We start from the raw sequence: 18,947 nt of genomic DNA, 5'->3' as shown, positions 1-18,947 counted from the left end.
TGTAGTACTTTTTCCCTATTCTGTTTAGGAGAATTTTCTTGCATATATATATTAGCATTTGCTCCCTAATTATAGCCCAGTTATATTGCAATTTGTCCCTCTTAGCATACCAGAACAAGGGATGAAATTAATATATTGCTTCGTCTCTGTCTGAAGTATTAACATGAATCAGTTTTATACAAGGAGAGAGAGTTACGTCAATGAATACTAAGAAGGGGAGATAAAACGTCCTTTTTAATCTGGTGCTATAGACTTATACTTTGCAAGAGGAAGGGAAACGCTGATTACATCTTCACAAGACACTCGATGAGGAATTATCCAAACACAAAACGAAATGAGAGAGAGAGAGAGAGAGAGAGAGAGAGATAGTGATAGAGAGAGAGAGAGAGAGAGAGAGATAAAATATGCAAATAAAATGCTACATATAATGATAAACAAGCTTCATGAAGCTGACAGACCTTAATTAAGAGCAAACGATCCTCTTGATAAAGAGATCTGTCAGTGATGAACAACTTGTTCATCACTGACAGATTCTCTTTTTCACAGAAAAGAAAAAATAAATAGAAAATAAGAATAAACGGGAACGTCGACTCTTGACAGAATGAGGCCGAAGGAAATGAAGAGACAAGGACTCAGAATGAACTGACACTTAGGGAAGATTGTTATGACACCCGTTGCCCACACTTGCGAGGAGAGGGGAAGAGAGTGGGGGAGGGAGAGGGAAGAGGCCCTCCCGAAAAGGTGGCCACAAAGCAAAGCAGTGTCAAGGGAAAGAGGTTTATAAAACATTGGTTCTTACCATCTCTGGAATCAGCTGTTTAACTAAAAATGACAATCAGCTGTTTAACCCAAAATCTCAATCAGCTGTTTAACCCAAAATGACAATCAGCTGTTTAACTAAAATGACAATCAGCTGCTTAAGTAAAAATGACAATCAGCTGTTTAACTAAAAATGACAATCAGCTGTTTAACTAAAGATGACAATCAGCTGTTTAACCAAAACTGACAATCAACTGTTTAAGTAAACCCAAGAAACAGAATCAGTTGTTGAACTAAAAAGACAATCAGCTACTTAACCAAATATGACAATCTGCTGTTGCATTTAAAATGACAATCAGCAATCGAGCTTTCTCTCTCTCTCTCTCTCTCTCTCTCTCTCTTTCTCTCTCTCTCTCTCTCTCAGAGGAGACAGACAGAAAAACTAGACGTGAGGTTCACTGCTGCAATCAGATGTCTACCTCTTCACGATGGCCTCGTGGAAGTCTGTCACATTCTGACCTTCCCTTTCTGGTGAACAATACACAAGAGATGTGGAAGGTAGACAAAAGTTGTTTGCTTATGAGGAAAAGGCAAATTTATGGCCCTCATCACAACAACGAGGCAGAGTAGCCTAATGGAACAGATAACTTATCTGATGAATAAACTAAACGCCTAATGGCTTGGAAACATGTTATACTCGAATTAATTAATGGAAAAAACAAGGAAACAGCGCAAATGATATGCCGTCGGGCTGGTATATAAAGAGTATCAATATATAATGTATCTACAGTAGATCTGAACAATGAATGTTATTATCAATATTTATTCGCCAGATCTGCCAATTTTGTCCCACTCAAATACCTCTCATTTCACTCTGTGTTCCTGCGCATGCGCAAACGACACTGGCGGATTCGAAGAAATTGAAGGGAGGGGGGGGGGCGGCGATAAATCTCGCATAATAAAGTGTTGTCACTGACAGATTCGATGAGAGCAGAGAATAAATGATGGAGTCTGATTAACAATTCTTTACGATTACTGAGCGCTGCAAGAGGCGACAGTCGCCGGCTTGGCAACCTGACTTGTATGTCTTCTCTCTCTCTCTCCCCACGCCTTCCTCCACCCCACCCACGCCCCCTCTCTCTCTTTCCATGCCTTCCTCCTCTCTCTCTCTCTCTCTCTCTCTCTCTCTCTCAACAGGGATTGGCCTAACCGAAAAGGAGCATGGCTCCGCCCTCATCACACCACTCCTCCCACAGGATTCAAAAAGGAACTCGATTGGTCAAGAATTCCCTTTTGACGCGATTCTGGGAACCATTTCATATTGCTTGTCCTCTCTCTCTCTCTCTCTCTCTCTCTCTCTCTCTCTCTCTCTCAAGCAAGCTAAATCTCTTTCCCATCACAGACAAATAAAATCACGCAGCATAAAACCTGAGGTCCCACATTTCCATAGGCAGCCACCAGCCGAAAATGACCAGTCAAAATCTGGACGATTCACAAATGACAATAGGCCTCCCTAATTCTTCTTCGTTTTAACGTGCTATTTCAGATTTTTCATATAAATTGGCTTACGATGCCCTCACTGAAGGGCTTTTGATTTGGAGTTAAGGAGCAGGCCGTAGCCTCGATCGGCTGCCCTGCCTGACGCTAAGCTTAGACGGTAGCACATGTGTATATGTATCGTGCCAAATCCTCGGCTCCCTTTCTCCCAGCAGCGAGGAGACGTGAGTGGTTAGGCCGACAGTTCGAGACGTGTAAGGCGTCTGTTATGTTTTTAGATGTTGGAGTGGCTTTGTTTGTGTGTGTATTTGTCTGTAACACCCATTTGCTTTCAGCAAACCTATCCGTTGATTACATACATAATCCCGGGGTGTCTACATGGATAGCAAAGTGTCCGCCCCATAACCGGCCGGCTGCGGATTTGAACCCGCGACACAGACCTCTTATGAAGTCCGAGTCTGCTGCTCTACCGACCGAGCCATCGAGGCTCCTCAATAGGCCTCCCTAATCAGATCTCGAATATGAGGCGGAGAGGGACTACTGCAGAAGTGGCTATCAAGGGTCTCCTGTACCCCGACCCACCCACTGGAACAATCAATGACAGGGTCACGCCCACATCTAAAGATAGACCCACGAAGGCTCTTCCTGCTGTCACCAGGAAACGAGAGACAGAACAGTGGAAGGATGGAAATAAATCGACCTAAAGACCCAGGGAATAGAAGACTGAGGCTACACACACCTGCACTCAGTAGGAACAGGCAAACACACCCCACCCCCACGTCCACCTTACACAGAATACAGGCGTTAATGAATAACAGAAACTGGACTAAAACGCCCTACTACTGCAAAACAATGATCGACCCAAGAATTTCCTCTGTCAACTCGATCAAAGCTGGAATGAGAATGTGGATGATTCTTCAGACCAGAGTCAGGAAGGAAGGAAGGAAGGTCACCACTTCACCAAAGGCGACGGGAAGGCGGACACGATAACCAGTTAAGGGGAAATTAAAAATGACTTTGATGGGTCTACCATTTTATACAAAACACGTTACATACAATTAGTAAAGCGATGATATAACAGTTTCACAAGAGGCAAACTGCTCATATTTGGCCAAACTTGCCACTAAAGGAACACCTGACGTCAGTATTTCAACTGACATCATCATCACTCAGCCACAACAGAGCACCGGCCAACAACAACAGCCTGCAGTTGTCTTCAAGATCACAGACTTCAATAGCCGGATAACAGATGATAATTATGAATGAATTGGCAACTGATGCCAACATAAAAAGCAGGAGTTGATCTGAACACGTTCATCAAAGTAATTGTCTTCAAAATGTACTTGAACCCCTGAGATGTGCCTTAGAAGCCAGTCAGTGTGATCAAAGTTTAGCACAATGACAGAACCACAAAAACACTGCGCTCGTAGACATGACTACAGCCTATCCCGTGTGATGGCTTAGTCGAAGCTATCAGCTACAAGTCATCACACAAATGAGTTCATTAATGGAAAACTAAACGCCCCGTGAAGTTTGATGAAGCTATCTATCTTAACAGACTGTCTGTCTGGTCAGGCTGGATATCCACTGTTATGCACGATAGCTAAAGGTTCAATGAAAAGATTTTGCCAACTGGATAGGCAAAAACGTCTGGGCTGGACTGTGGACGATACAGACAGAGGGAAGGGTAAGGATTAACAGGAATATGAACAGTCTAAGGAAAGTTGAACTGTAACAAACAGCGTGTCCAATACCTGGGGGCGTTGGAGGTTGACACCAACTGAATGATAATTTTGACACCAATTCAAATGATAATTTTGACACCAGTTCGAATGATAATTTTGAAACCAATTGAATGATAATTTTGACACCAGTTCGGATGATAATTTTGACACCAACTGAATGATAATTTTGACACCAATTCAAATGATAATTTTGACACCAATTCGAATGATAATTTTGACACCAACTGAATGATAATTTTGACACCAATTCGAATGATAATTTTGACACCAACTGAATGATAATTTTTACATCAGTTCGCATGGTAATTTTGACACAAATTCAAATGATAATTTTGACACCAATTCAAATGATAATTTTGATACCAGTTCGAATGATAATTTTGACACCAATTCATATGATAATTTTGAGACCAGTTCGAATGATAATTTTGACATCAGTTCGAATGATAATTTTGACACCTACTGAATGATAATTTTGACACCTACTGAATGATAATTTTGACACCAGTTTGAATGATTATTTTGACACCAATTCAAATGATGATTTTGACACTAATTAAATGATAAATTTTGACACCAAATGAATGACAATTTTGACACCAATTCGAATGATGATTTAGACACCAACTGAATGCTAATTTTGACACCAATTAGAATAGTAATTTTGACACCAGTTCGAATGATAATTTTGACGCCAATTGAATGATACCGTAAACATCAATCTGAATGATGATTTTGACATCAATAAGATTTACTTGGAACGTCAACTCCTGGCCGCTAGGCTTTTCAGTAAATATATGTAAATAGAAACTTGAAGGAGGAAAGTCCATATAATATATTCTGTAAAAGCGCTGAGCACTTGGGGGGCCCTCTGCCAGAAGTGTAAGACTAGTTTTGGTTTAACAAGGACTTCAGCCAGTAACTTCACTATCCACAGGACTTGAATGACACTGTTGCATAGGCTACAGAAGATACAGGTGTCAAGCAGAATTCAGAGGCAGGGGGTGGGAGAGGCTATTCTGTGTCACACGTAAACATTATTGTGATATTTGTTCATAAGACATTACAGGTGCTTTGGCACTGGCTTATGATTACAGAATAGTACTGTAGCTATTCAGTGGATCGTGTAATATACTGCATCAAGTTTTTTTTCTACTTTTATGTCAAATGACAGTGTTGTGATACTAGAATATGTTATCCAGTCAGTCAAGAATACCAAGAATACAAGTATACCCAGCATGACAAGCTTCAAGAATAGCCTCTATTCTCCCTCTCGAGAAATGGTAATATGCCTGGAAGATCGGTTTCACAAGGCACCGCCCCTTCTGTCAAAGGGTTTCCAGTAAATCCATTATATAATGAAATCATCATTTATCCTGCCGCCAGTGTAGAGTAAACATTTCAATCCCTATTTCAACGACGGTCGGGAATGCAGTATCAGTTTCCATCACTGGGGACCCGACTGTCGGGAACGCAAGGCAACTTGCCTTCAATATATGAAGACAGGAGAATAACACCAAACTACCATAAACTAATACCCTATTAAATTACATTCTTGTTGGACTGAACGAGGACCTATGGGAGGTCCTGTAAAGATAAGAATTAAAAACCAGGGTTTTCATTCTACTGCCTGGTCAAGAAATATTATTCCATAAATCACTAATCGAATATACCTGGAATTCAGCTCAGTTTCCCTAATGGAAACCGTCGGCCATTAAACCATTTTTCTGGGCAGTTTTCAACTTGATGGTTCCAGACCTTCGCATCTGTATTATTATTCTAGACAGAAACCAGCAACCTCGCTCAGTGGACGGACCCAAACCACAACAAAACCTACCTTTTTTTTTTCACAACGACGTCCCAAAAATGTGGGAAAATCCTGCGAACGAGCATCGCTGAGAATCCCGTGACGGACGAGCCACAGCCGTTACACTGCACTCAGCAGAGTCAGCACTGCCTCTCTCAGTCCTCCGGAAGTTCGGCTGCCTGGAACCCTTGGGCCAATTAGAACATCCGAGGCATTATTTTTCGAACAAAGGAGGAACCGACTTCCTGATTGGCTGAGTAACAGTGGCTTCTTTCCAGCTTGCGTTACGTTACTGTAAGAACACTTTAACGTTGAAAATGTGTAAAAAAGAAAATCAATAAATAAATGCACTGGAGCTTTCACATACAATGCGAATCAGAGGCTCAGTTCAGGTGGGTAGTTTTGCTTGCAGAAGAATTTCCTGTTTCCCGTTACCTTCTCTTACTTCTTCCTAATGAGCTCCTTCCTTCATGTTCTTTGGACGCTTCTAGAATTTCAAGTCAGTGGCCCTTTTGTTGGCTTCCTGTTCTGTAGATGGGTTCCACTTTCTGAATAATAATAATAATAATAATAATAATAATAATAATAATAATAATAATAATAATAATAATAATAATAATAATCTTTGGATGCTTGAATTTCAAGTCAATGGCCCCGTTTGTGGGCTTTTTCCATATGAATAGGGTTCAGCTTCTCCATAATAGCAAGGAAGCAGTACTTGTAACAGGAGAGGCCACCATACAGAGGCAACGGATTGCCTCAACGCTGATTTCTTATGCAGCCACAATTATTTTTAACACTATCTTTCTAGGTCAGGGAAGGTCACAAGTACGGTGAAATGTACCAGACTTAAGTGAAAAAAATTAAAAATTTTAAGTCCCTGCTCTATCTGCTCTATCTGAGCAGCCACAGGAACCACCATCGTTATTTTTAGAAAATCAAACCGAGATGGTCCATTTTCTACTCCTAGAAGGGAAGTCTATTTGATATATACGCCATCAAAAGTCAAATCACATCAAATACAGTCTTAACGAGCTACAAATGCGCCTTGAACTGCCTCTTGGGATATAATACAGGTCAAACCTCGAAAGTTTTCCTGCTGCCAATGTCTGAACTCAATTCTGAGTTAAAATCTCCTGACAAACGCTCTGCAAGAGTTCATTGTCACTGAAAACTCATTCCAAATGACATTTCTCAGCCAATAACATATTTCAATTAACAGTGTTACACAATGAGCACGCGCGTTATAATTCATGTGCTTTTTCCATCTCTCTCTCTCTCTCTCTCTCTCTCTCTCTCTCTCTCTCTCTCTCTCTCTCTCTCTCTCTCTCTCTCTTTCTGAACAAACGCTGCTTCTCCTGAGGTAATGTGCTGTTGAAATGACGAACTTGTGCTTGAACCTTGGGATTAGAACTGACTCCGCATCGACTTCGAAATCAAATTGAAATAATTTCCGGAAAACTACGAAACACTTGCAAATTGAAGAAAGCACAAAAAAGTTTCTAAATAAAAAGAAAAGGTAGTAATGAGCTATACACCTCCAGAGAGCGCACTCATGGCACCCGTTTTATTGCAACCCCCGGTTAAGTGTCTGCGCGTACGGCCTCTACAGATACAGCGAAGACTCTTCAACAGAAGACCACATCTGTGGTGTGTTTTTGTGCCGTTCATTGCCATATATGTTCTTGTATTTCCTCGAATTTGAACTGAATCATTAATTACTATGTAAGTTATGTATAATGAGTAGACCCAAGGAGGTAGTGTTAGCACTTAGGAACCTTATTCAAAGCAGATAAATCAGACTGCTCAAGGGGTAAGATCCAGAGCTGGCACAAAAGGCCATCTTAATCGCCCAAAACAGAAGCCTTTCCGTCTCTCAACCCACCTTGTATCTTTAGGTTTAAGCCTGAATAAGACCAAAAGAGAGAAGCCATGAAAATGACCTCCAGTTTAGGATGACTTTTCTCTCAAGTGAAAAGCCTACAATAGGCCTACCACAGACTACGGCAGAACAGAAACCGTAGCATGTGCAGAAGAGGCCAGGCTGCATAGATGCTCTGATGGAGCACAGGCCAGGATGTTGAGCAGCCACATGGGGAGACTTCTGAAGGAAAGAAGCTCCTGAAGAGGGCATGCGATTGGGCATCGTAAAGACACCTGACTTCATTGTGGCTGCACAAAACAGAGCAACGCGAAGAGGTCTGATGTCAGTGACACAGGGACTCATGAATCACATCCTCATGGTCTGATAATAAGCTGCTGGGATTATTCTGGGGCACATGTTTGTCTCTTTCCTGTGTCGGCAATGCAGACATATCCAAGTGAATTGCTTGAAATGAGAGAGAGAGAGAGAGAGAGAGAGAGAGAGAGAGAGAGGCTTGCTTCTAACATCTCATGCCAGCATATACTGTAATATGTACAGGATTTTCGGTCTACAGAAAGCTGGAGTTTTAGTGAAACCTTTGACACTGCATCCAACCAACTGTCAGCACAAAATCTGACACTGAAACTGTTATTAAAAATTTTACCGCAAAATCGTATATGCAGAATACTGTGCTAATCACTGATTGTACATCAGCCTGCTATAAGGATAGTTTTAGATGAATAAACGTCAAGTTTCGCTGAAACGTTCAAATAGCGATAGGGTCATAATGTTGTTCAGAAGTCAAAAGAGGACGCCATTTCTACAAACTTTAAAAAACAATTTTTAAAGAAAATATAAAGGGAAATAAAATCGGTGGGCACTGGGCCATTACAAATATTGTAATACCTTGAGTGGAAGGAATGTTCAGTCTTGAATTGGTTGCTATTAACAGAAACCGAAAGGTGAAACCACGAGGTCTGGTTTCCAGACAGTGAAGATGAACTGAGCAGGAAAGAACATGAGCCTGTACTTACATCAGTTCAGAGTTGACACACATGCACTGAAGCGGGGGAAATCTACACGGGTTCAATCCACACAGATATGTACTGTACATAGTGGACCAAGTTGGGAAGCGTCTGAATTGGTGATTATACCACAAGAAACTACACCTGTTGAAGGCAACACTGTTATCACGACGAATGTTGACGTTCATCAAAGAAGGAGACAGAAAGATGAAATCAGAAACCGGGGCACGAAATTTGGTCAAGGACGAAGGAGGAGGACAAACTGGTGCAGAATATATTGACGAAGGATTAATGGAATGATGGAAATTTGGAAGAAGTGCGTCTGGAAGCGGAAAATGGAAAATTCAAATGGAAAATGACGTCAAGATGAGAATCTCAAAGAAGAAAATAGGAACCCAAAAATATTCAAGATCCGAAGACAATAGTGATGAGGAAAATTGGAAAAAATTGAGCGACCAGAAAAGGAAAAAGTTGGAATCTTTCTAGTTTTACACCTTCAATCTCTCAATTGGTTGTTTAAATGTGAATGGATTAAATGACGTAGGTAAACATATGAAGTTGTTATCCTTGTCTAGGTATTATGATATAGATGTTTGGTTATTGCAGGAACATAATGTGAAGGATTTAAAAGCCCTGAGTTTTTTTCACAAATTATTATGATATTTTGTTAAATACAGTAATAATCTTAAAAATTTGCAGCAGTTTGTATAAATAAGTTTTAAATCATTATCTGTCATAAACAAATGGATACTGAGGACAGATAATAGGAACTAAATATCCTGTTTAAAATCATAGAAATACCAGTTGTGAATATTTACGCACCTTCTGGTACAGATAAAAGAAAGAAAGAGAGAAGAATTTTTAGCAATAAAATCTTATATTATTTCGTAAAAATGTTGAAAATGTAGTTTTCGGGGATTTTAATTGTGTTACATCTAACAGAGATGTTATGCAAGGGAAAGATAATTTAGTGTCAAAATCATTGCAGACCTTCGCCAAAAATGTAGGATTAAAAGATGTAACATGCACTTGTAAAGGCATTCCAAAATATACCTACATTAGAAAAGCTATGGTTCTAGGATAGGTCGCCTGTACTAACAACTACTCCATAATTTGATAAGTGCGATACAGTGCCTGTGGCCTTCTCTGATCATTGTATGGTCATTTAACTGAAGTCAGGATAGGCGATGTGCAAAGGGAAGGATTTTGGAAATTGAATGCGTCTTTACTGGAGACAGAAGGAGTTGGCGAAAATTTTGAATGTTTTTGGAGACATTTAAAACTTAAAAAAAGATAGTTTTAAAAATATAATTGAATGGTGGGAATCTGCTAGAAAGAAATGTAAAAGGTTTTTCATTAAAGTTGCAACGACGGTATCAAATGAAAAATATGGCTTAATAAATTTATTGCAGTATCGATTAAAATATCTATATGGCTTATGTAATGCTGGGAATGATAAATATGATGAAATTTATGCTTTGAAAAGTAAAATAAACTGTTTCCAAAACGAACTTTGTGAAGGAATTAAAATAAGAGCAAAATTAAAAGATCAAGTGGAGGGGAAAAGTGTCATCGCACTTGCCAGGAGGAGAAAAAGCATAAAGGCAATTAATTACCTGGTAAAGAAGCTAAAGGTAAAGTGGAAATATGCTAACAGATACAAGGCTGTTCTCCTGTTTCTTAAGGATCATTTTAAAAAGTAATGTATGAATTTATTGAAATCACGAAGAACAATCATATCTGCTTGAGAAATGCAAAAGCAAGGTAGATGAAGAGGACAATGAACTTTTAGGGGAGGAATTTGATACAAAAGAGTTATCGGAATCATTGAATAAAATGAGTAAAGGGAAATCACCTGGAAGTGATGGATTAACTGTAGAGTTTTATAAAAGATTTTGATATATTATCAAAAACGATTTTTTAGAGGTAATAAAATGTGTGTTGAAAGGAAGAAATTTATCGGAATCACAAAATTTAGGAATAATAATAAAACTATGTCGAAAAGTGGAAATTTGGAACTGATTGAAAACTGGAACCAATCACTCTGTTAAATGTTGATTATAAAATTATAGCAAAAACAATGGCAAATCGGTTGAAACTTGTACTTGGAAAAATCATATCACCTAAACAATATTGCGGTGTTCCAAACAGATCTATAATTCACTGCAATAATACAATAAGAGACATAATAAATTATGTAAGGAAAATCATTTGACTGCAGTGATGTTAAGCTTGGACTGGTCCAAAGCTTTTGATAAGACGAGCTTTGCATTCCTTTTTAGAATTATGGAAAAGTTGGATTTTCAGAAAAATTTATTACATGGTTAAAAATAATATATAAAGATTGTAAAGTATGATATGTGTGAATGGACTATTACAATACCTTTAATGTAAGAAGGTCGGTTAGACAAAGGTTGTCCGCTATCAATGTTATTGTATGTCATTTTCAAGAACTATTGTACTAGCACGTTAAAATAATAAAATTGTACCCTAGATTACCAAACAATGACAAAATTAAGTACGAGGATTTGCTGATGATACAACAGTAATCTTTGCAGACGATGATTCATTATTAAATTCACTATGAAATAAAGAAATTTGAAGCAGCAACTGGCTTATTATTAAATAAAGAAAAATCTGGCATCTTAGGAATAGGTGAATGGTCCGGCAGAAGAGACTGGAAGTTGACTTGTTTCAAAGTTGTGGATTGTACTAAAATTTTAGGCATTTATTTCAACTAGTTCATATGAGAAACTTCTGAAATAAACTGGTCAGATATACAGGAAAAAAACTGAAAAGGCAGTTAACATGTTGTGTAAAGATATTTGCTGCCTTTGCAGAAAGCATTAATAATCAACTCTTTTGATATTGTCAAAAATATGGTATGTAGCTCACACACTTCCCGTTAAGAAGTAAAACAAGCTCAAAGGTGAATGCAGTGACACCAAGTATATATATGGTGTGGTATGTATCGACCTATAAACGCAGTACCTGCATTTGTCAAAAATAGAAGAGTTTAGGAATAATAAATTATTGAAGAAAAGGCAAGAGCAATATAAGTGTAACTTGTTTAAAAGTATAATAAACTGTAACAGGTTAACCAGGTATTATTGTCCTGTAAGATTAGATGGTATGATGGAATTAGATAATTTATCCAGAAATATATTTTACCTACATATTATTCTTTGGCAGTGATGATATTAGGAAAGCATATCACAATAAATTCTTTCCAAATATAAATAACAGGGAAATGTATTCAATCATTTGGAGGAAAGAAATTCCAGTAGTAGAAAATAATTATCCCACACTTAAATGGAAAAATATTTGGAGAAATATTAATAGTCAATTCATTAAAGTAGAGAGGAATTTGTGTTCAGATATATTCATGAGTCACTAGCAACAAAACAAAGGCTCCATATGTTGAAGTTAAGAGAGGACTCAAATGTGACTCCAATGTGGAAACAGAGTATCAAATGCATATTTTTACTTCTGTAGAAAGAAAATATATTAAGTGGTTTTAATTCCATTCTAAGGAAATGCTGTAAACTAAGTAATTATAGTTTATTAAAACTATTATTCTATGATATAGTAGGAAATCAAACGTTGATAAAAACATAGCCATTTTATTGATCACCAGCTATTTGTACTGTTGTGGATGTGGTACAGACACAACAATAGCTGCAAAATATAATTGATTTTTGAAAAAACTAGAATCACAAAGGATGTATATTAAATGTAGATATACAACAATATTTCCAAGTATGTAACCAAAGAATTTTTAAATTATAAGTTTTGATTTTGATTTGCATTATTTTGTAGCAAAATGTTGTCTAAGTTTATATTTATATTTTTGTATTACGAGAAAAAAATTAGTCATTAAGTTATTTTCCCTGCTTTTGCGGCACCTACAGAGGTTACAAGGTGAGAGAAAACAGAAGAACTTCGCAATCATTCAGTTATAGAGATAACTGTGTCTGTAAGGAATAAACCGATACAGATATCATGATCCCTTACTTGGATTAAACTATTTTGTTGGGCGCCAACATTCGTCCAAGGATGGGGACTAGATAAACCAGATCTTTGTAATCATCTTCCCCAGAAATGAAGGGGTGTAGTCTTCTCTCGGCCGAGGATCGTTAACCTGAAAATTGAAAGAACTTCATGACATTGTTGTAAGTACAGTTACGGGCAAATATATTTCGAGGGAGAGAGGAACTTTTGTTAAACCTATATTTCGAAGGAGAGAGGAACTTTAGTTAAACCTGTCACAATATAAAGGCATAGTTCTCTCGCCTAGGCTCGTGCTTTTGCACGAAGGTGGGTGATTCAGAGTTTATCTAGATCTTGATAATTATCTGTCACCACTCTCGCTGACTCGATAAACATTTGAAATAAATTGTAAGTGTACCTCTTAAAATCCTAGTTTTAAAATTAATTTCAATTGTGTAAGCAATTCCTTGCAATCGTGCAATATAACGCCTCAAAATAATTGGCCCTTTTATCAGAATATGCTGGAACAGGTACAAGAAAATGGAAGCAACTATCTTGCACACAACTTACCATGCTGGAATAAAACCTCTTCCCCGAAGCTTATTTCTACATCCTTCACGCCACTCTAGGGTTCCTGTCTGTGGCCAAAGGCACTTTGCTATGACAACGTTAACTTTCGTGTCATCACCAAATCCCAGGTTCTCAGGAAGGCCATAACTGGAAGAGAAAGGGAATATCATACACTTGCTTCCAACTCGATCCATGGAAAGACCAGTGTTCTACAATATTTTTGTTTCTAAAGGACGCCTTATTCTAATATGTGAAGTCATGCTATTTACTTGAGTATCAAATACTCACTGAATTAGCAGGGACCTTTGTCCTAAATCCTGTCAATAATAATAATCAACACCAGAGGACCCGTTCCATTCAAATTTAGATGTCAGGTGTCTTAATGAGTGCTTTAGCATGAGCAATATATCAGCAGATACCAATTTTACCATTAATGACCCAGTGAAGGAAGATCTACTCGTTTCATGGTTTTTTGACAAATAAAATGCAACTGCATAGACAGATCTCCCAGTTGAATATATAATTATGGATTGCCTCTATCTAAAAGAAACAGGATTCTATGACAGCCCTTCTCATCTTGAAAAAATTACCACTGACCAAAATGAGTTTTTCTGAAAGAATATTCAAGATATCTTTACGTGTTTCAAGTATGAAGACTGCGTGACGAGCCCCGAGTGTCCTACCATGATAAGGTGGCCCTTACTGTACCTCTGTGGGAAAACACTGGATATAATTACATTCCTTCCCAGTCAAAAAAAAAAAAATCATCTGCATTCTTGACAAAACCCCGAAATATAACCGTCAGGTTAAACCCTTTAACTGTTAACTTCTTCAAAGGTCACGGAAGGAACCTTTATAAAACATCTTCCATAATGTTTCCCCATTTGGCTTCAAAATCTTAACTTGTTCCACATCACCCTGTAGTAAGTACCCTCACATCATCACCAGAGAGTTCTGCTTCCAACCTCTGTCGCAGGAGGGCAGCTCCTCTCCCGTCCCCACACCCCGCCCCCCTCAACACTTTGTGTTTCACTTTGTTTGGGTTTATGTAGAGCCCTGTGGCCACAGGGATAATTCTCTCTCTGGCCGGCCCTTGTACGCTTTCAAAATAAGGTGCTTCTTCCTATATATTTTATAATTGTTTTTCAGTGTTTTCTCTTCAGTATCGTTTGTGACACCAGATAACATACTATTAATCAATCATTCCGTTCTCAGTATCGTAGCTCCTGCAGATTAGGAGAGTCTTTCGTTCCAATGCCTCGTCTGGTAAATTACATTCATAGCAGAAATTTCTAATCCTCTTCTTTTTTTCTAAACAAAAAGGAGACCAGATAGGTATTCTGTTCGCAAGCCCTGGCATGCATGGGATCGAACATTGCACCACAAGTAGAGAAGAAGAAGAGAAGAAGAAGAGAAGAAGAAGAAGAAGAGAAAGAAGAAGAAAGAGAGCACCTCATAACCTTAACCTTCATTCAAGTCTCTGGTTTTCAAGGAGCTCCTCTCTACACACAATCTTCTATTTAACAAACTAATAGCAAAAGATAGTTGACTGACCCGAAATCCCTCCCTCCCCCAGTCCCACCCTCCTCCCCGCCCCCATTGCCAAATCAAAAGGAACACGGACCCATGACTGACAGGTACATTGCTAAATCCTGTAATCAACTGTAGAGGTGAAAAAGGTGAGGTTCATCTCAGTGACATATAGGATATAAATATGGCATCGACAGTCTTTTGTCTTCAGGTAGTAAGTGACTTCCACACATAAACAACAGAAGCCTCTATTTCTCTTTCTAATGTTTCAATATTTTTTCATATTTTTGAAATAAATTGCCTGTTGGATTTCGGCAATATTTACCTCATCATATACATACAAAATTGTTCGCAGAATGAAGAATAACTTTGAGACCAAATGAAGAGAGAGAGAGAGAGAGAGAGAGAGAGAGAGAGAGAGAGAGAGAGAGAGAGAGGGGTAGCTAAGAAATAATGTAGGATTAACCAGGATGGTTAATTAGTGTACCACCTAAACTGACCTCGCTATGTTTCCCAGAGATGTGACACCGTTTGTGTCAAGTCTCTAAGTCAAATTTGTGTCAAGTCTCTAAACCAAATTCTATTTCATTTTTTACAGGTGATGCTAAATAATATAAATGACTTAATTCCATTATCATAAACTGTCTTATGACCAACTTCCGGATTTCATAATTGACTCCATATGAAATGACCCATCCACCCAATTGCTTTGAGCACGTGGCCTCTTGACTTTTCACCGCTCACCCTGCTTGCACAGCCACGAGGGATTGGTGCGACGATAATATATTCTCCATTCATGCTGGAGCAGTGATACTGTCCTTGATGATGACATCAGTGATTTATAAGCATCTGAAGCCCCGAGAGAAAAACACACTCAAAGGAGGAGCTGGTCTGATGGCACAGTCCTCCTACTGGCTGGCTTAACCCAGGAAGGAAGAAAGAAAGGATATCATTTGCTAGAAGACCCCACAACCTATTACCGGCAACCACGAAGGCGCTAACATTCAATATGACATGCAGAGATGCAACACAATCGTACAATTAAAAGCTGAGCAGACGCCTTAAAATAGCAACGACCCTAATGCCCTTAAAACCCTGAAAATTACCAGCACCTTCGCTGACACAGACCCTGCCCCTTGGCGATGGGTCAGACTGTTCACCACGATTCTGAAGCCTGAGAAACTTTGGCAATGGCAGCTTGAATAAAATTAAAGGTAGAACTATGTAGTAGCTCCGCGGCGACGAATGCCTTCTAACTTAACTTTTTCTACAGTTTTTTGGTTGCTAATTATGAATTTACCTTTAATTTTTGGCGCTCGAGTGTAATTAACCCCTGAAGTCCATCCAACAAGGGGTTTCCATACACGATCTTCACAAGACAGAGCACGGGTACGTCTGTTTCGAACGGTTCATATCCCGTCTGGCAAGTGCAATAACTTGTTAACGTATGGGTACCCAACACCCCGGGGCCAGTACTAAACACAGCGAAGGGACATTCCATTTGGCCGACAACAAACAGAACCCCTAAAAGTGTAGGAAAAAAAAAACAATTGAAAAGGTAAAAAACAGGCGTGGAGCTAATATATAGAATTACCAAATTAAACTGTATTCATGCCTCACTCTCTCAGAGAGTGGCAATTCAAAACTGCTGCAGTAATAAAGCACGACGACCTAAGATCATTATTGGAACAGGAGTTATTAATATTATTATTCAGTATTAGTAATATTCAGTTGATGAACCCTATTCGTTTGGAACAAACCCACCACCAATTCAGAAGCTTCCAAAGAATATTAGGGTGTTCATCTGAGAGAAATAAGAAGAAAGGTCATGGAAATGCAGAAAGGGTCGTCGGTCACTGAAAAGACAAAAAATAGAATATCTATGAAAAGATGTTTCCTGAAATAGTAAACTGTATCTTAGGATTTTGGCCTTCCTTGAAGACCAGCCGAGACACTTAAGGCAAAGAAGGTCTAGGAAAAGTTACAGGCCCACCTACCCTTTCACACTCAGTGATTACTATTTCCTCTTTTTTTGGAGAGAGAGAGAGAGAGAGAGAGAGAGAGAGAGAGAGAGAGAGAGAGAGAGAGTGGGGAGAATGTGCTTTACGTACAAATTTTACTGTTATAACCGCATTAAAAAAATTAAAAAGGCCAGTCTTAACCTTTCATTATTGAATTTCTCATATCTCTCTCTCTCTCTCTCTCTCTCTCTCTCTCTCTCTCATGGCAGAATACAGCCCGGTTTTCCCCGGGGAATAAAGTGCAGTTGAAATTGAAAACCTGACAACGAAGAGAGGGGATTTCAGTACGAATTTCTTCACATCGGACTGGAACTGAAATTCAATTTATTTTTGGAAAATAAAACAGTCAAAGTTTGTATTATTTCATGTTCACTTCAGAATTTAATGTATTTTGATGAATGATTGTGTATAACCCATCAGAACATTTCATTCAAAATCTTCATGATTCATAGAGCTATCAATATGTTTCATAAGCATTATCACGCGTTGCACTGAACAAAGTTATGCCATTTTCAGATTTCTTGTCACATTAGAAGTAAGTTACGTAGTTCGAGAAACCGTTCAAGTGAATGATAAGTGATTCCTTAAGACTGTGTCCAGAATTAATCTGTCCCCTCCACCCCCCAACTTTGTTTTCAAAATGTGTTTCCATCACTGCTACGAATGGACGTTGAAAACCGCAATAATCTGAATCACTTTAAGACGTCAACAGCATTCAAACTTCCACATTGTTTGGCCAATACAAAAAATAAAAAAAAAAATATCTATATTCTTCGCTAGAGTAGCCATAGGAACTTGTGATACCATCTTGACTATGAATGATCATGTTCATTACTGTCGCATTCACTTTATCAAATAAAAGCGAGCTAGCTCTTGTGCCTTTCGACACTTCCACCTCACTCGTCTCGCTGTACTGTCATCATGACCTTGTCAAGTGATTGGAAATCCGGACTTTCTTATCATATCCCTTAAATTATCAGAGATCATTTTAAAACTCAGAGGCTAGTCTTCCTGTTCTTCTCTGAACAGTAACAAAGAAGAAGTAGCCTTTATGAAGGAACCTAACCTACTCTACAGACTGACGTTTCCTGTAACAGGACAAGGAACCTTGCGTTGAAATCTTCCTCCTCCTCCTCAAACTGAGGGCTTCGGTTGGTAATGGTGGCAATGACTGATTACTAACTCCGTTTGAATAAAATGGTACTTTCTCTGCACAGCTGTGCGTCATCTTTCTGTCAAAAAACGCAAAGTTGGGTTTGGCCACAGTTTTCCGAATTGAATCCCAGACTCTCTTGGCACCAAGAACAAACTGTATGGGCATGGAGGAGGATTAACCTTTTCAAATCCTAAATGTAATAAATGATCTTGCCGTTCTCATCCCCCCGCCCCACCCAAGAAAATACTACAAGACATTGCGAAATAGCTTAGTGCACAAGGTTGCAGTGAGGTACCACAAACCCATAGTCTATGTGGAAAATTCGTCATTGCATAGGCATTTTCGGCTTTATTGCATTGTACTTGAAATCAATATACTGTGAATTGATTACGTCTTCATTCACAATATATTGGTTCCATGTACACTGCAATAAAGCATCGTTCTTCAAGTCAAGAATTGAACATAACCGGAGATACAACATGATTGAACGCCTAACTAGACTCACGCTACGCTGGCAATCTCCTTTAGGCCTAGTCTTGGGATCTGATGCTCTAGCATTTATCTATTGCAAACGCAAGTAGTTTAACAGTTCAATGGTACTATAGCCTACTACCAGGTCCTCTCATATATGGATAAAACGCCTCGGCAGAAGCCAGCACAGAGCTTAGCATTTACAAGTCTTTGACTGACACACCTCTGACTAGGCCTGTGAAAGAATCTGAAATTTCCTAGGCACGACCATGAAACTCTGATTCAGAGGCGCCATATTCACGGAGTAATTATTCTTAGCCTCAGTAAATTAACTCACCTTAATAAAACGGCACTGGAATGTTGACTGAGGACAAACAAACATGGCTGAACAGAGTGCAAACTTCGATCTGACTGAAAACCTACCAGGCTACCAGACTGCCTTAGGCCAATCACAAGGGTCCAAGAAACTCGCTTCGAACAAAGGAGGTGAAAACGACTCCTGATTGGCTGAG

The 18,947-nt window shown here is 38.9% G+C and overlaps 1 long non-coding RNA gene across 1 annotated transcript; it reads right to left on the bottom strand.

The window, feature by feature from the left end:
• Nucleotides 1-12,682: 12,682 nt before the first annotated feature.
• On the bottom strand, nucleotides 12,683-18,834 carry LOC136852155 (uncharacterized). The gene is made up of 3 exons (XR_010857091.1): nucleotides 18,773-18,834; nucleotides 13,258-13,404; nucleotides 12,683-12,838 (listed from the first exon to the last, which is right to left on the bottom strand). It is a non-coding gene; the product is annotated as an uncharacterized lncRNA (long non-coding RNA).
• Nucleotides 18,835-18,947: the final 113 nt, after the last annotated feature.

This window comes from Macrobrachium rosenbergii, chromosome 25 (assembly GCF_040412425.1).
Source record: "Macrobrachium rosenbergii isolate ZJJX-2024 chromosome 25, ASM4041242v1, whole genome shotgun sequence".
Classification (NCBI taxonomy): domain Eukaryota; kingdom Metazoa; phylum Arthropoda; class Malacostraca; order Decapoda; family Palaemonidae; genus Macrobrachium; species Macrobrachium rosenbergii.
Note: the sequence above shows the minus strand (reverse complement) of the source record. Positions and strands in the feature narration are given on the sequence as shown.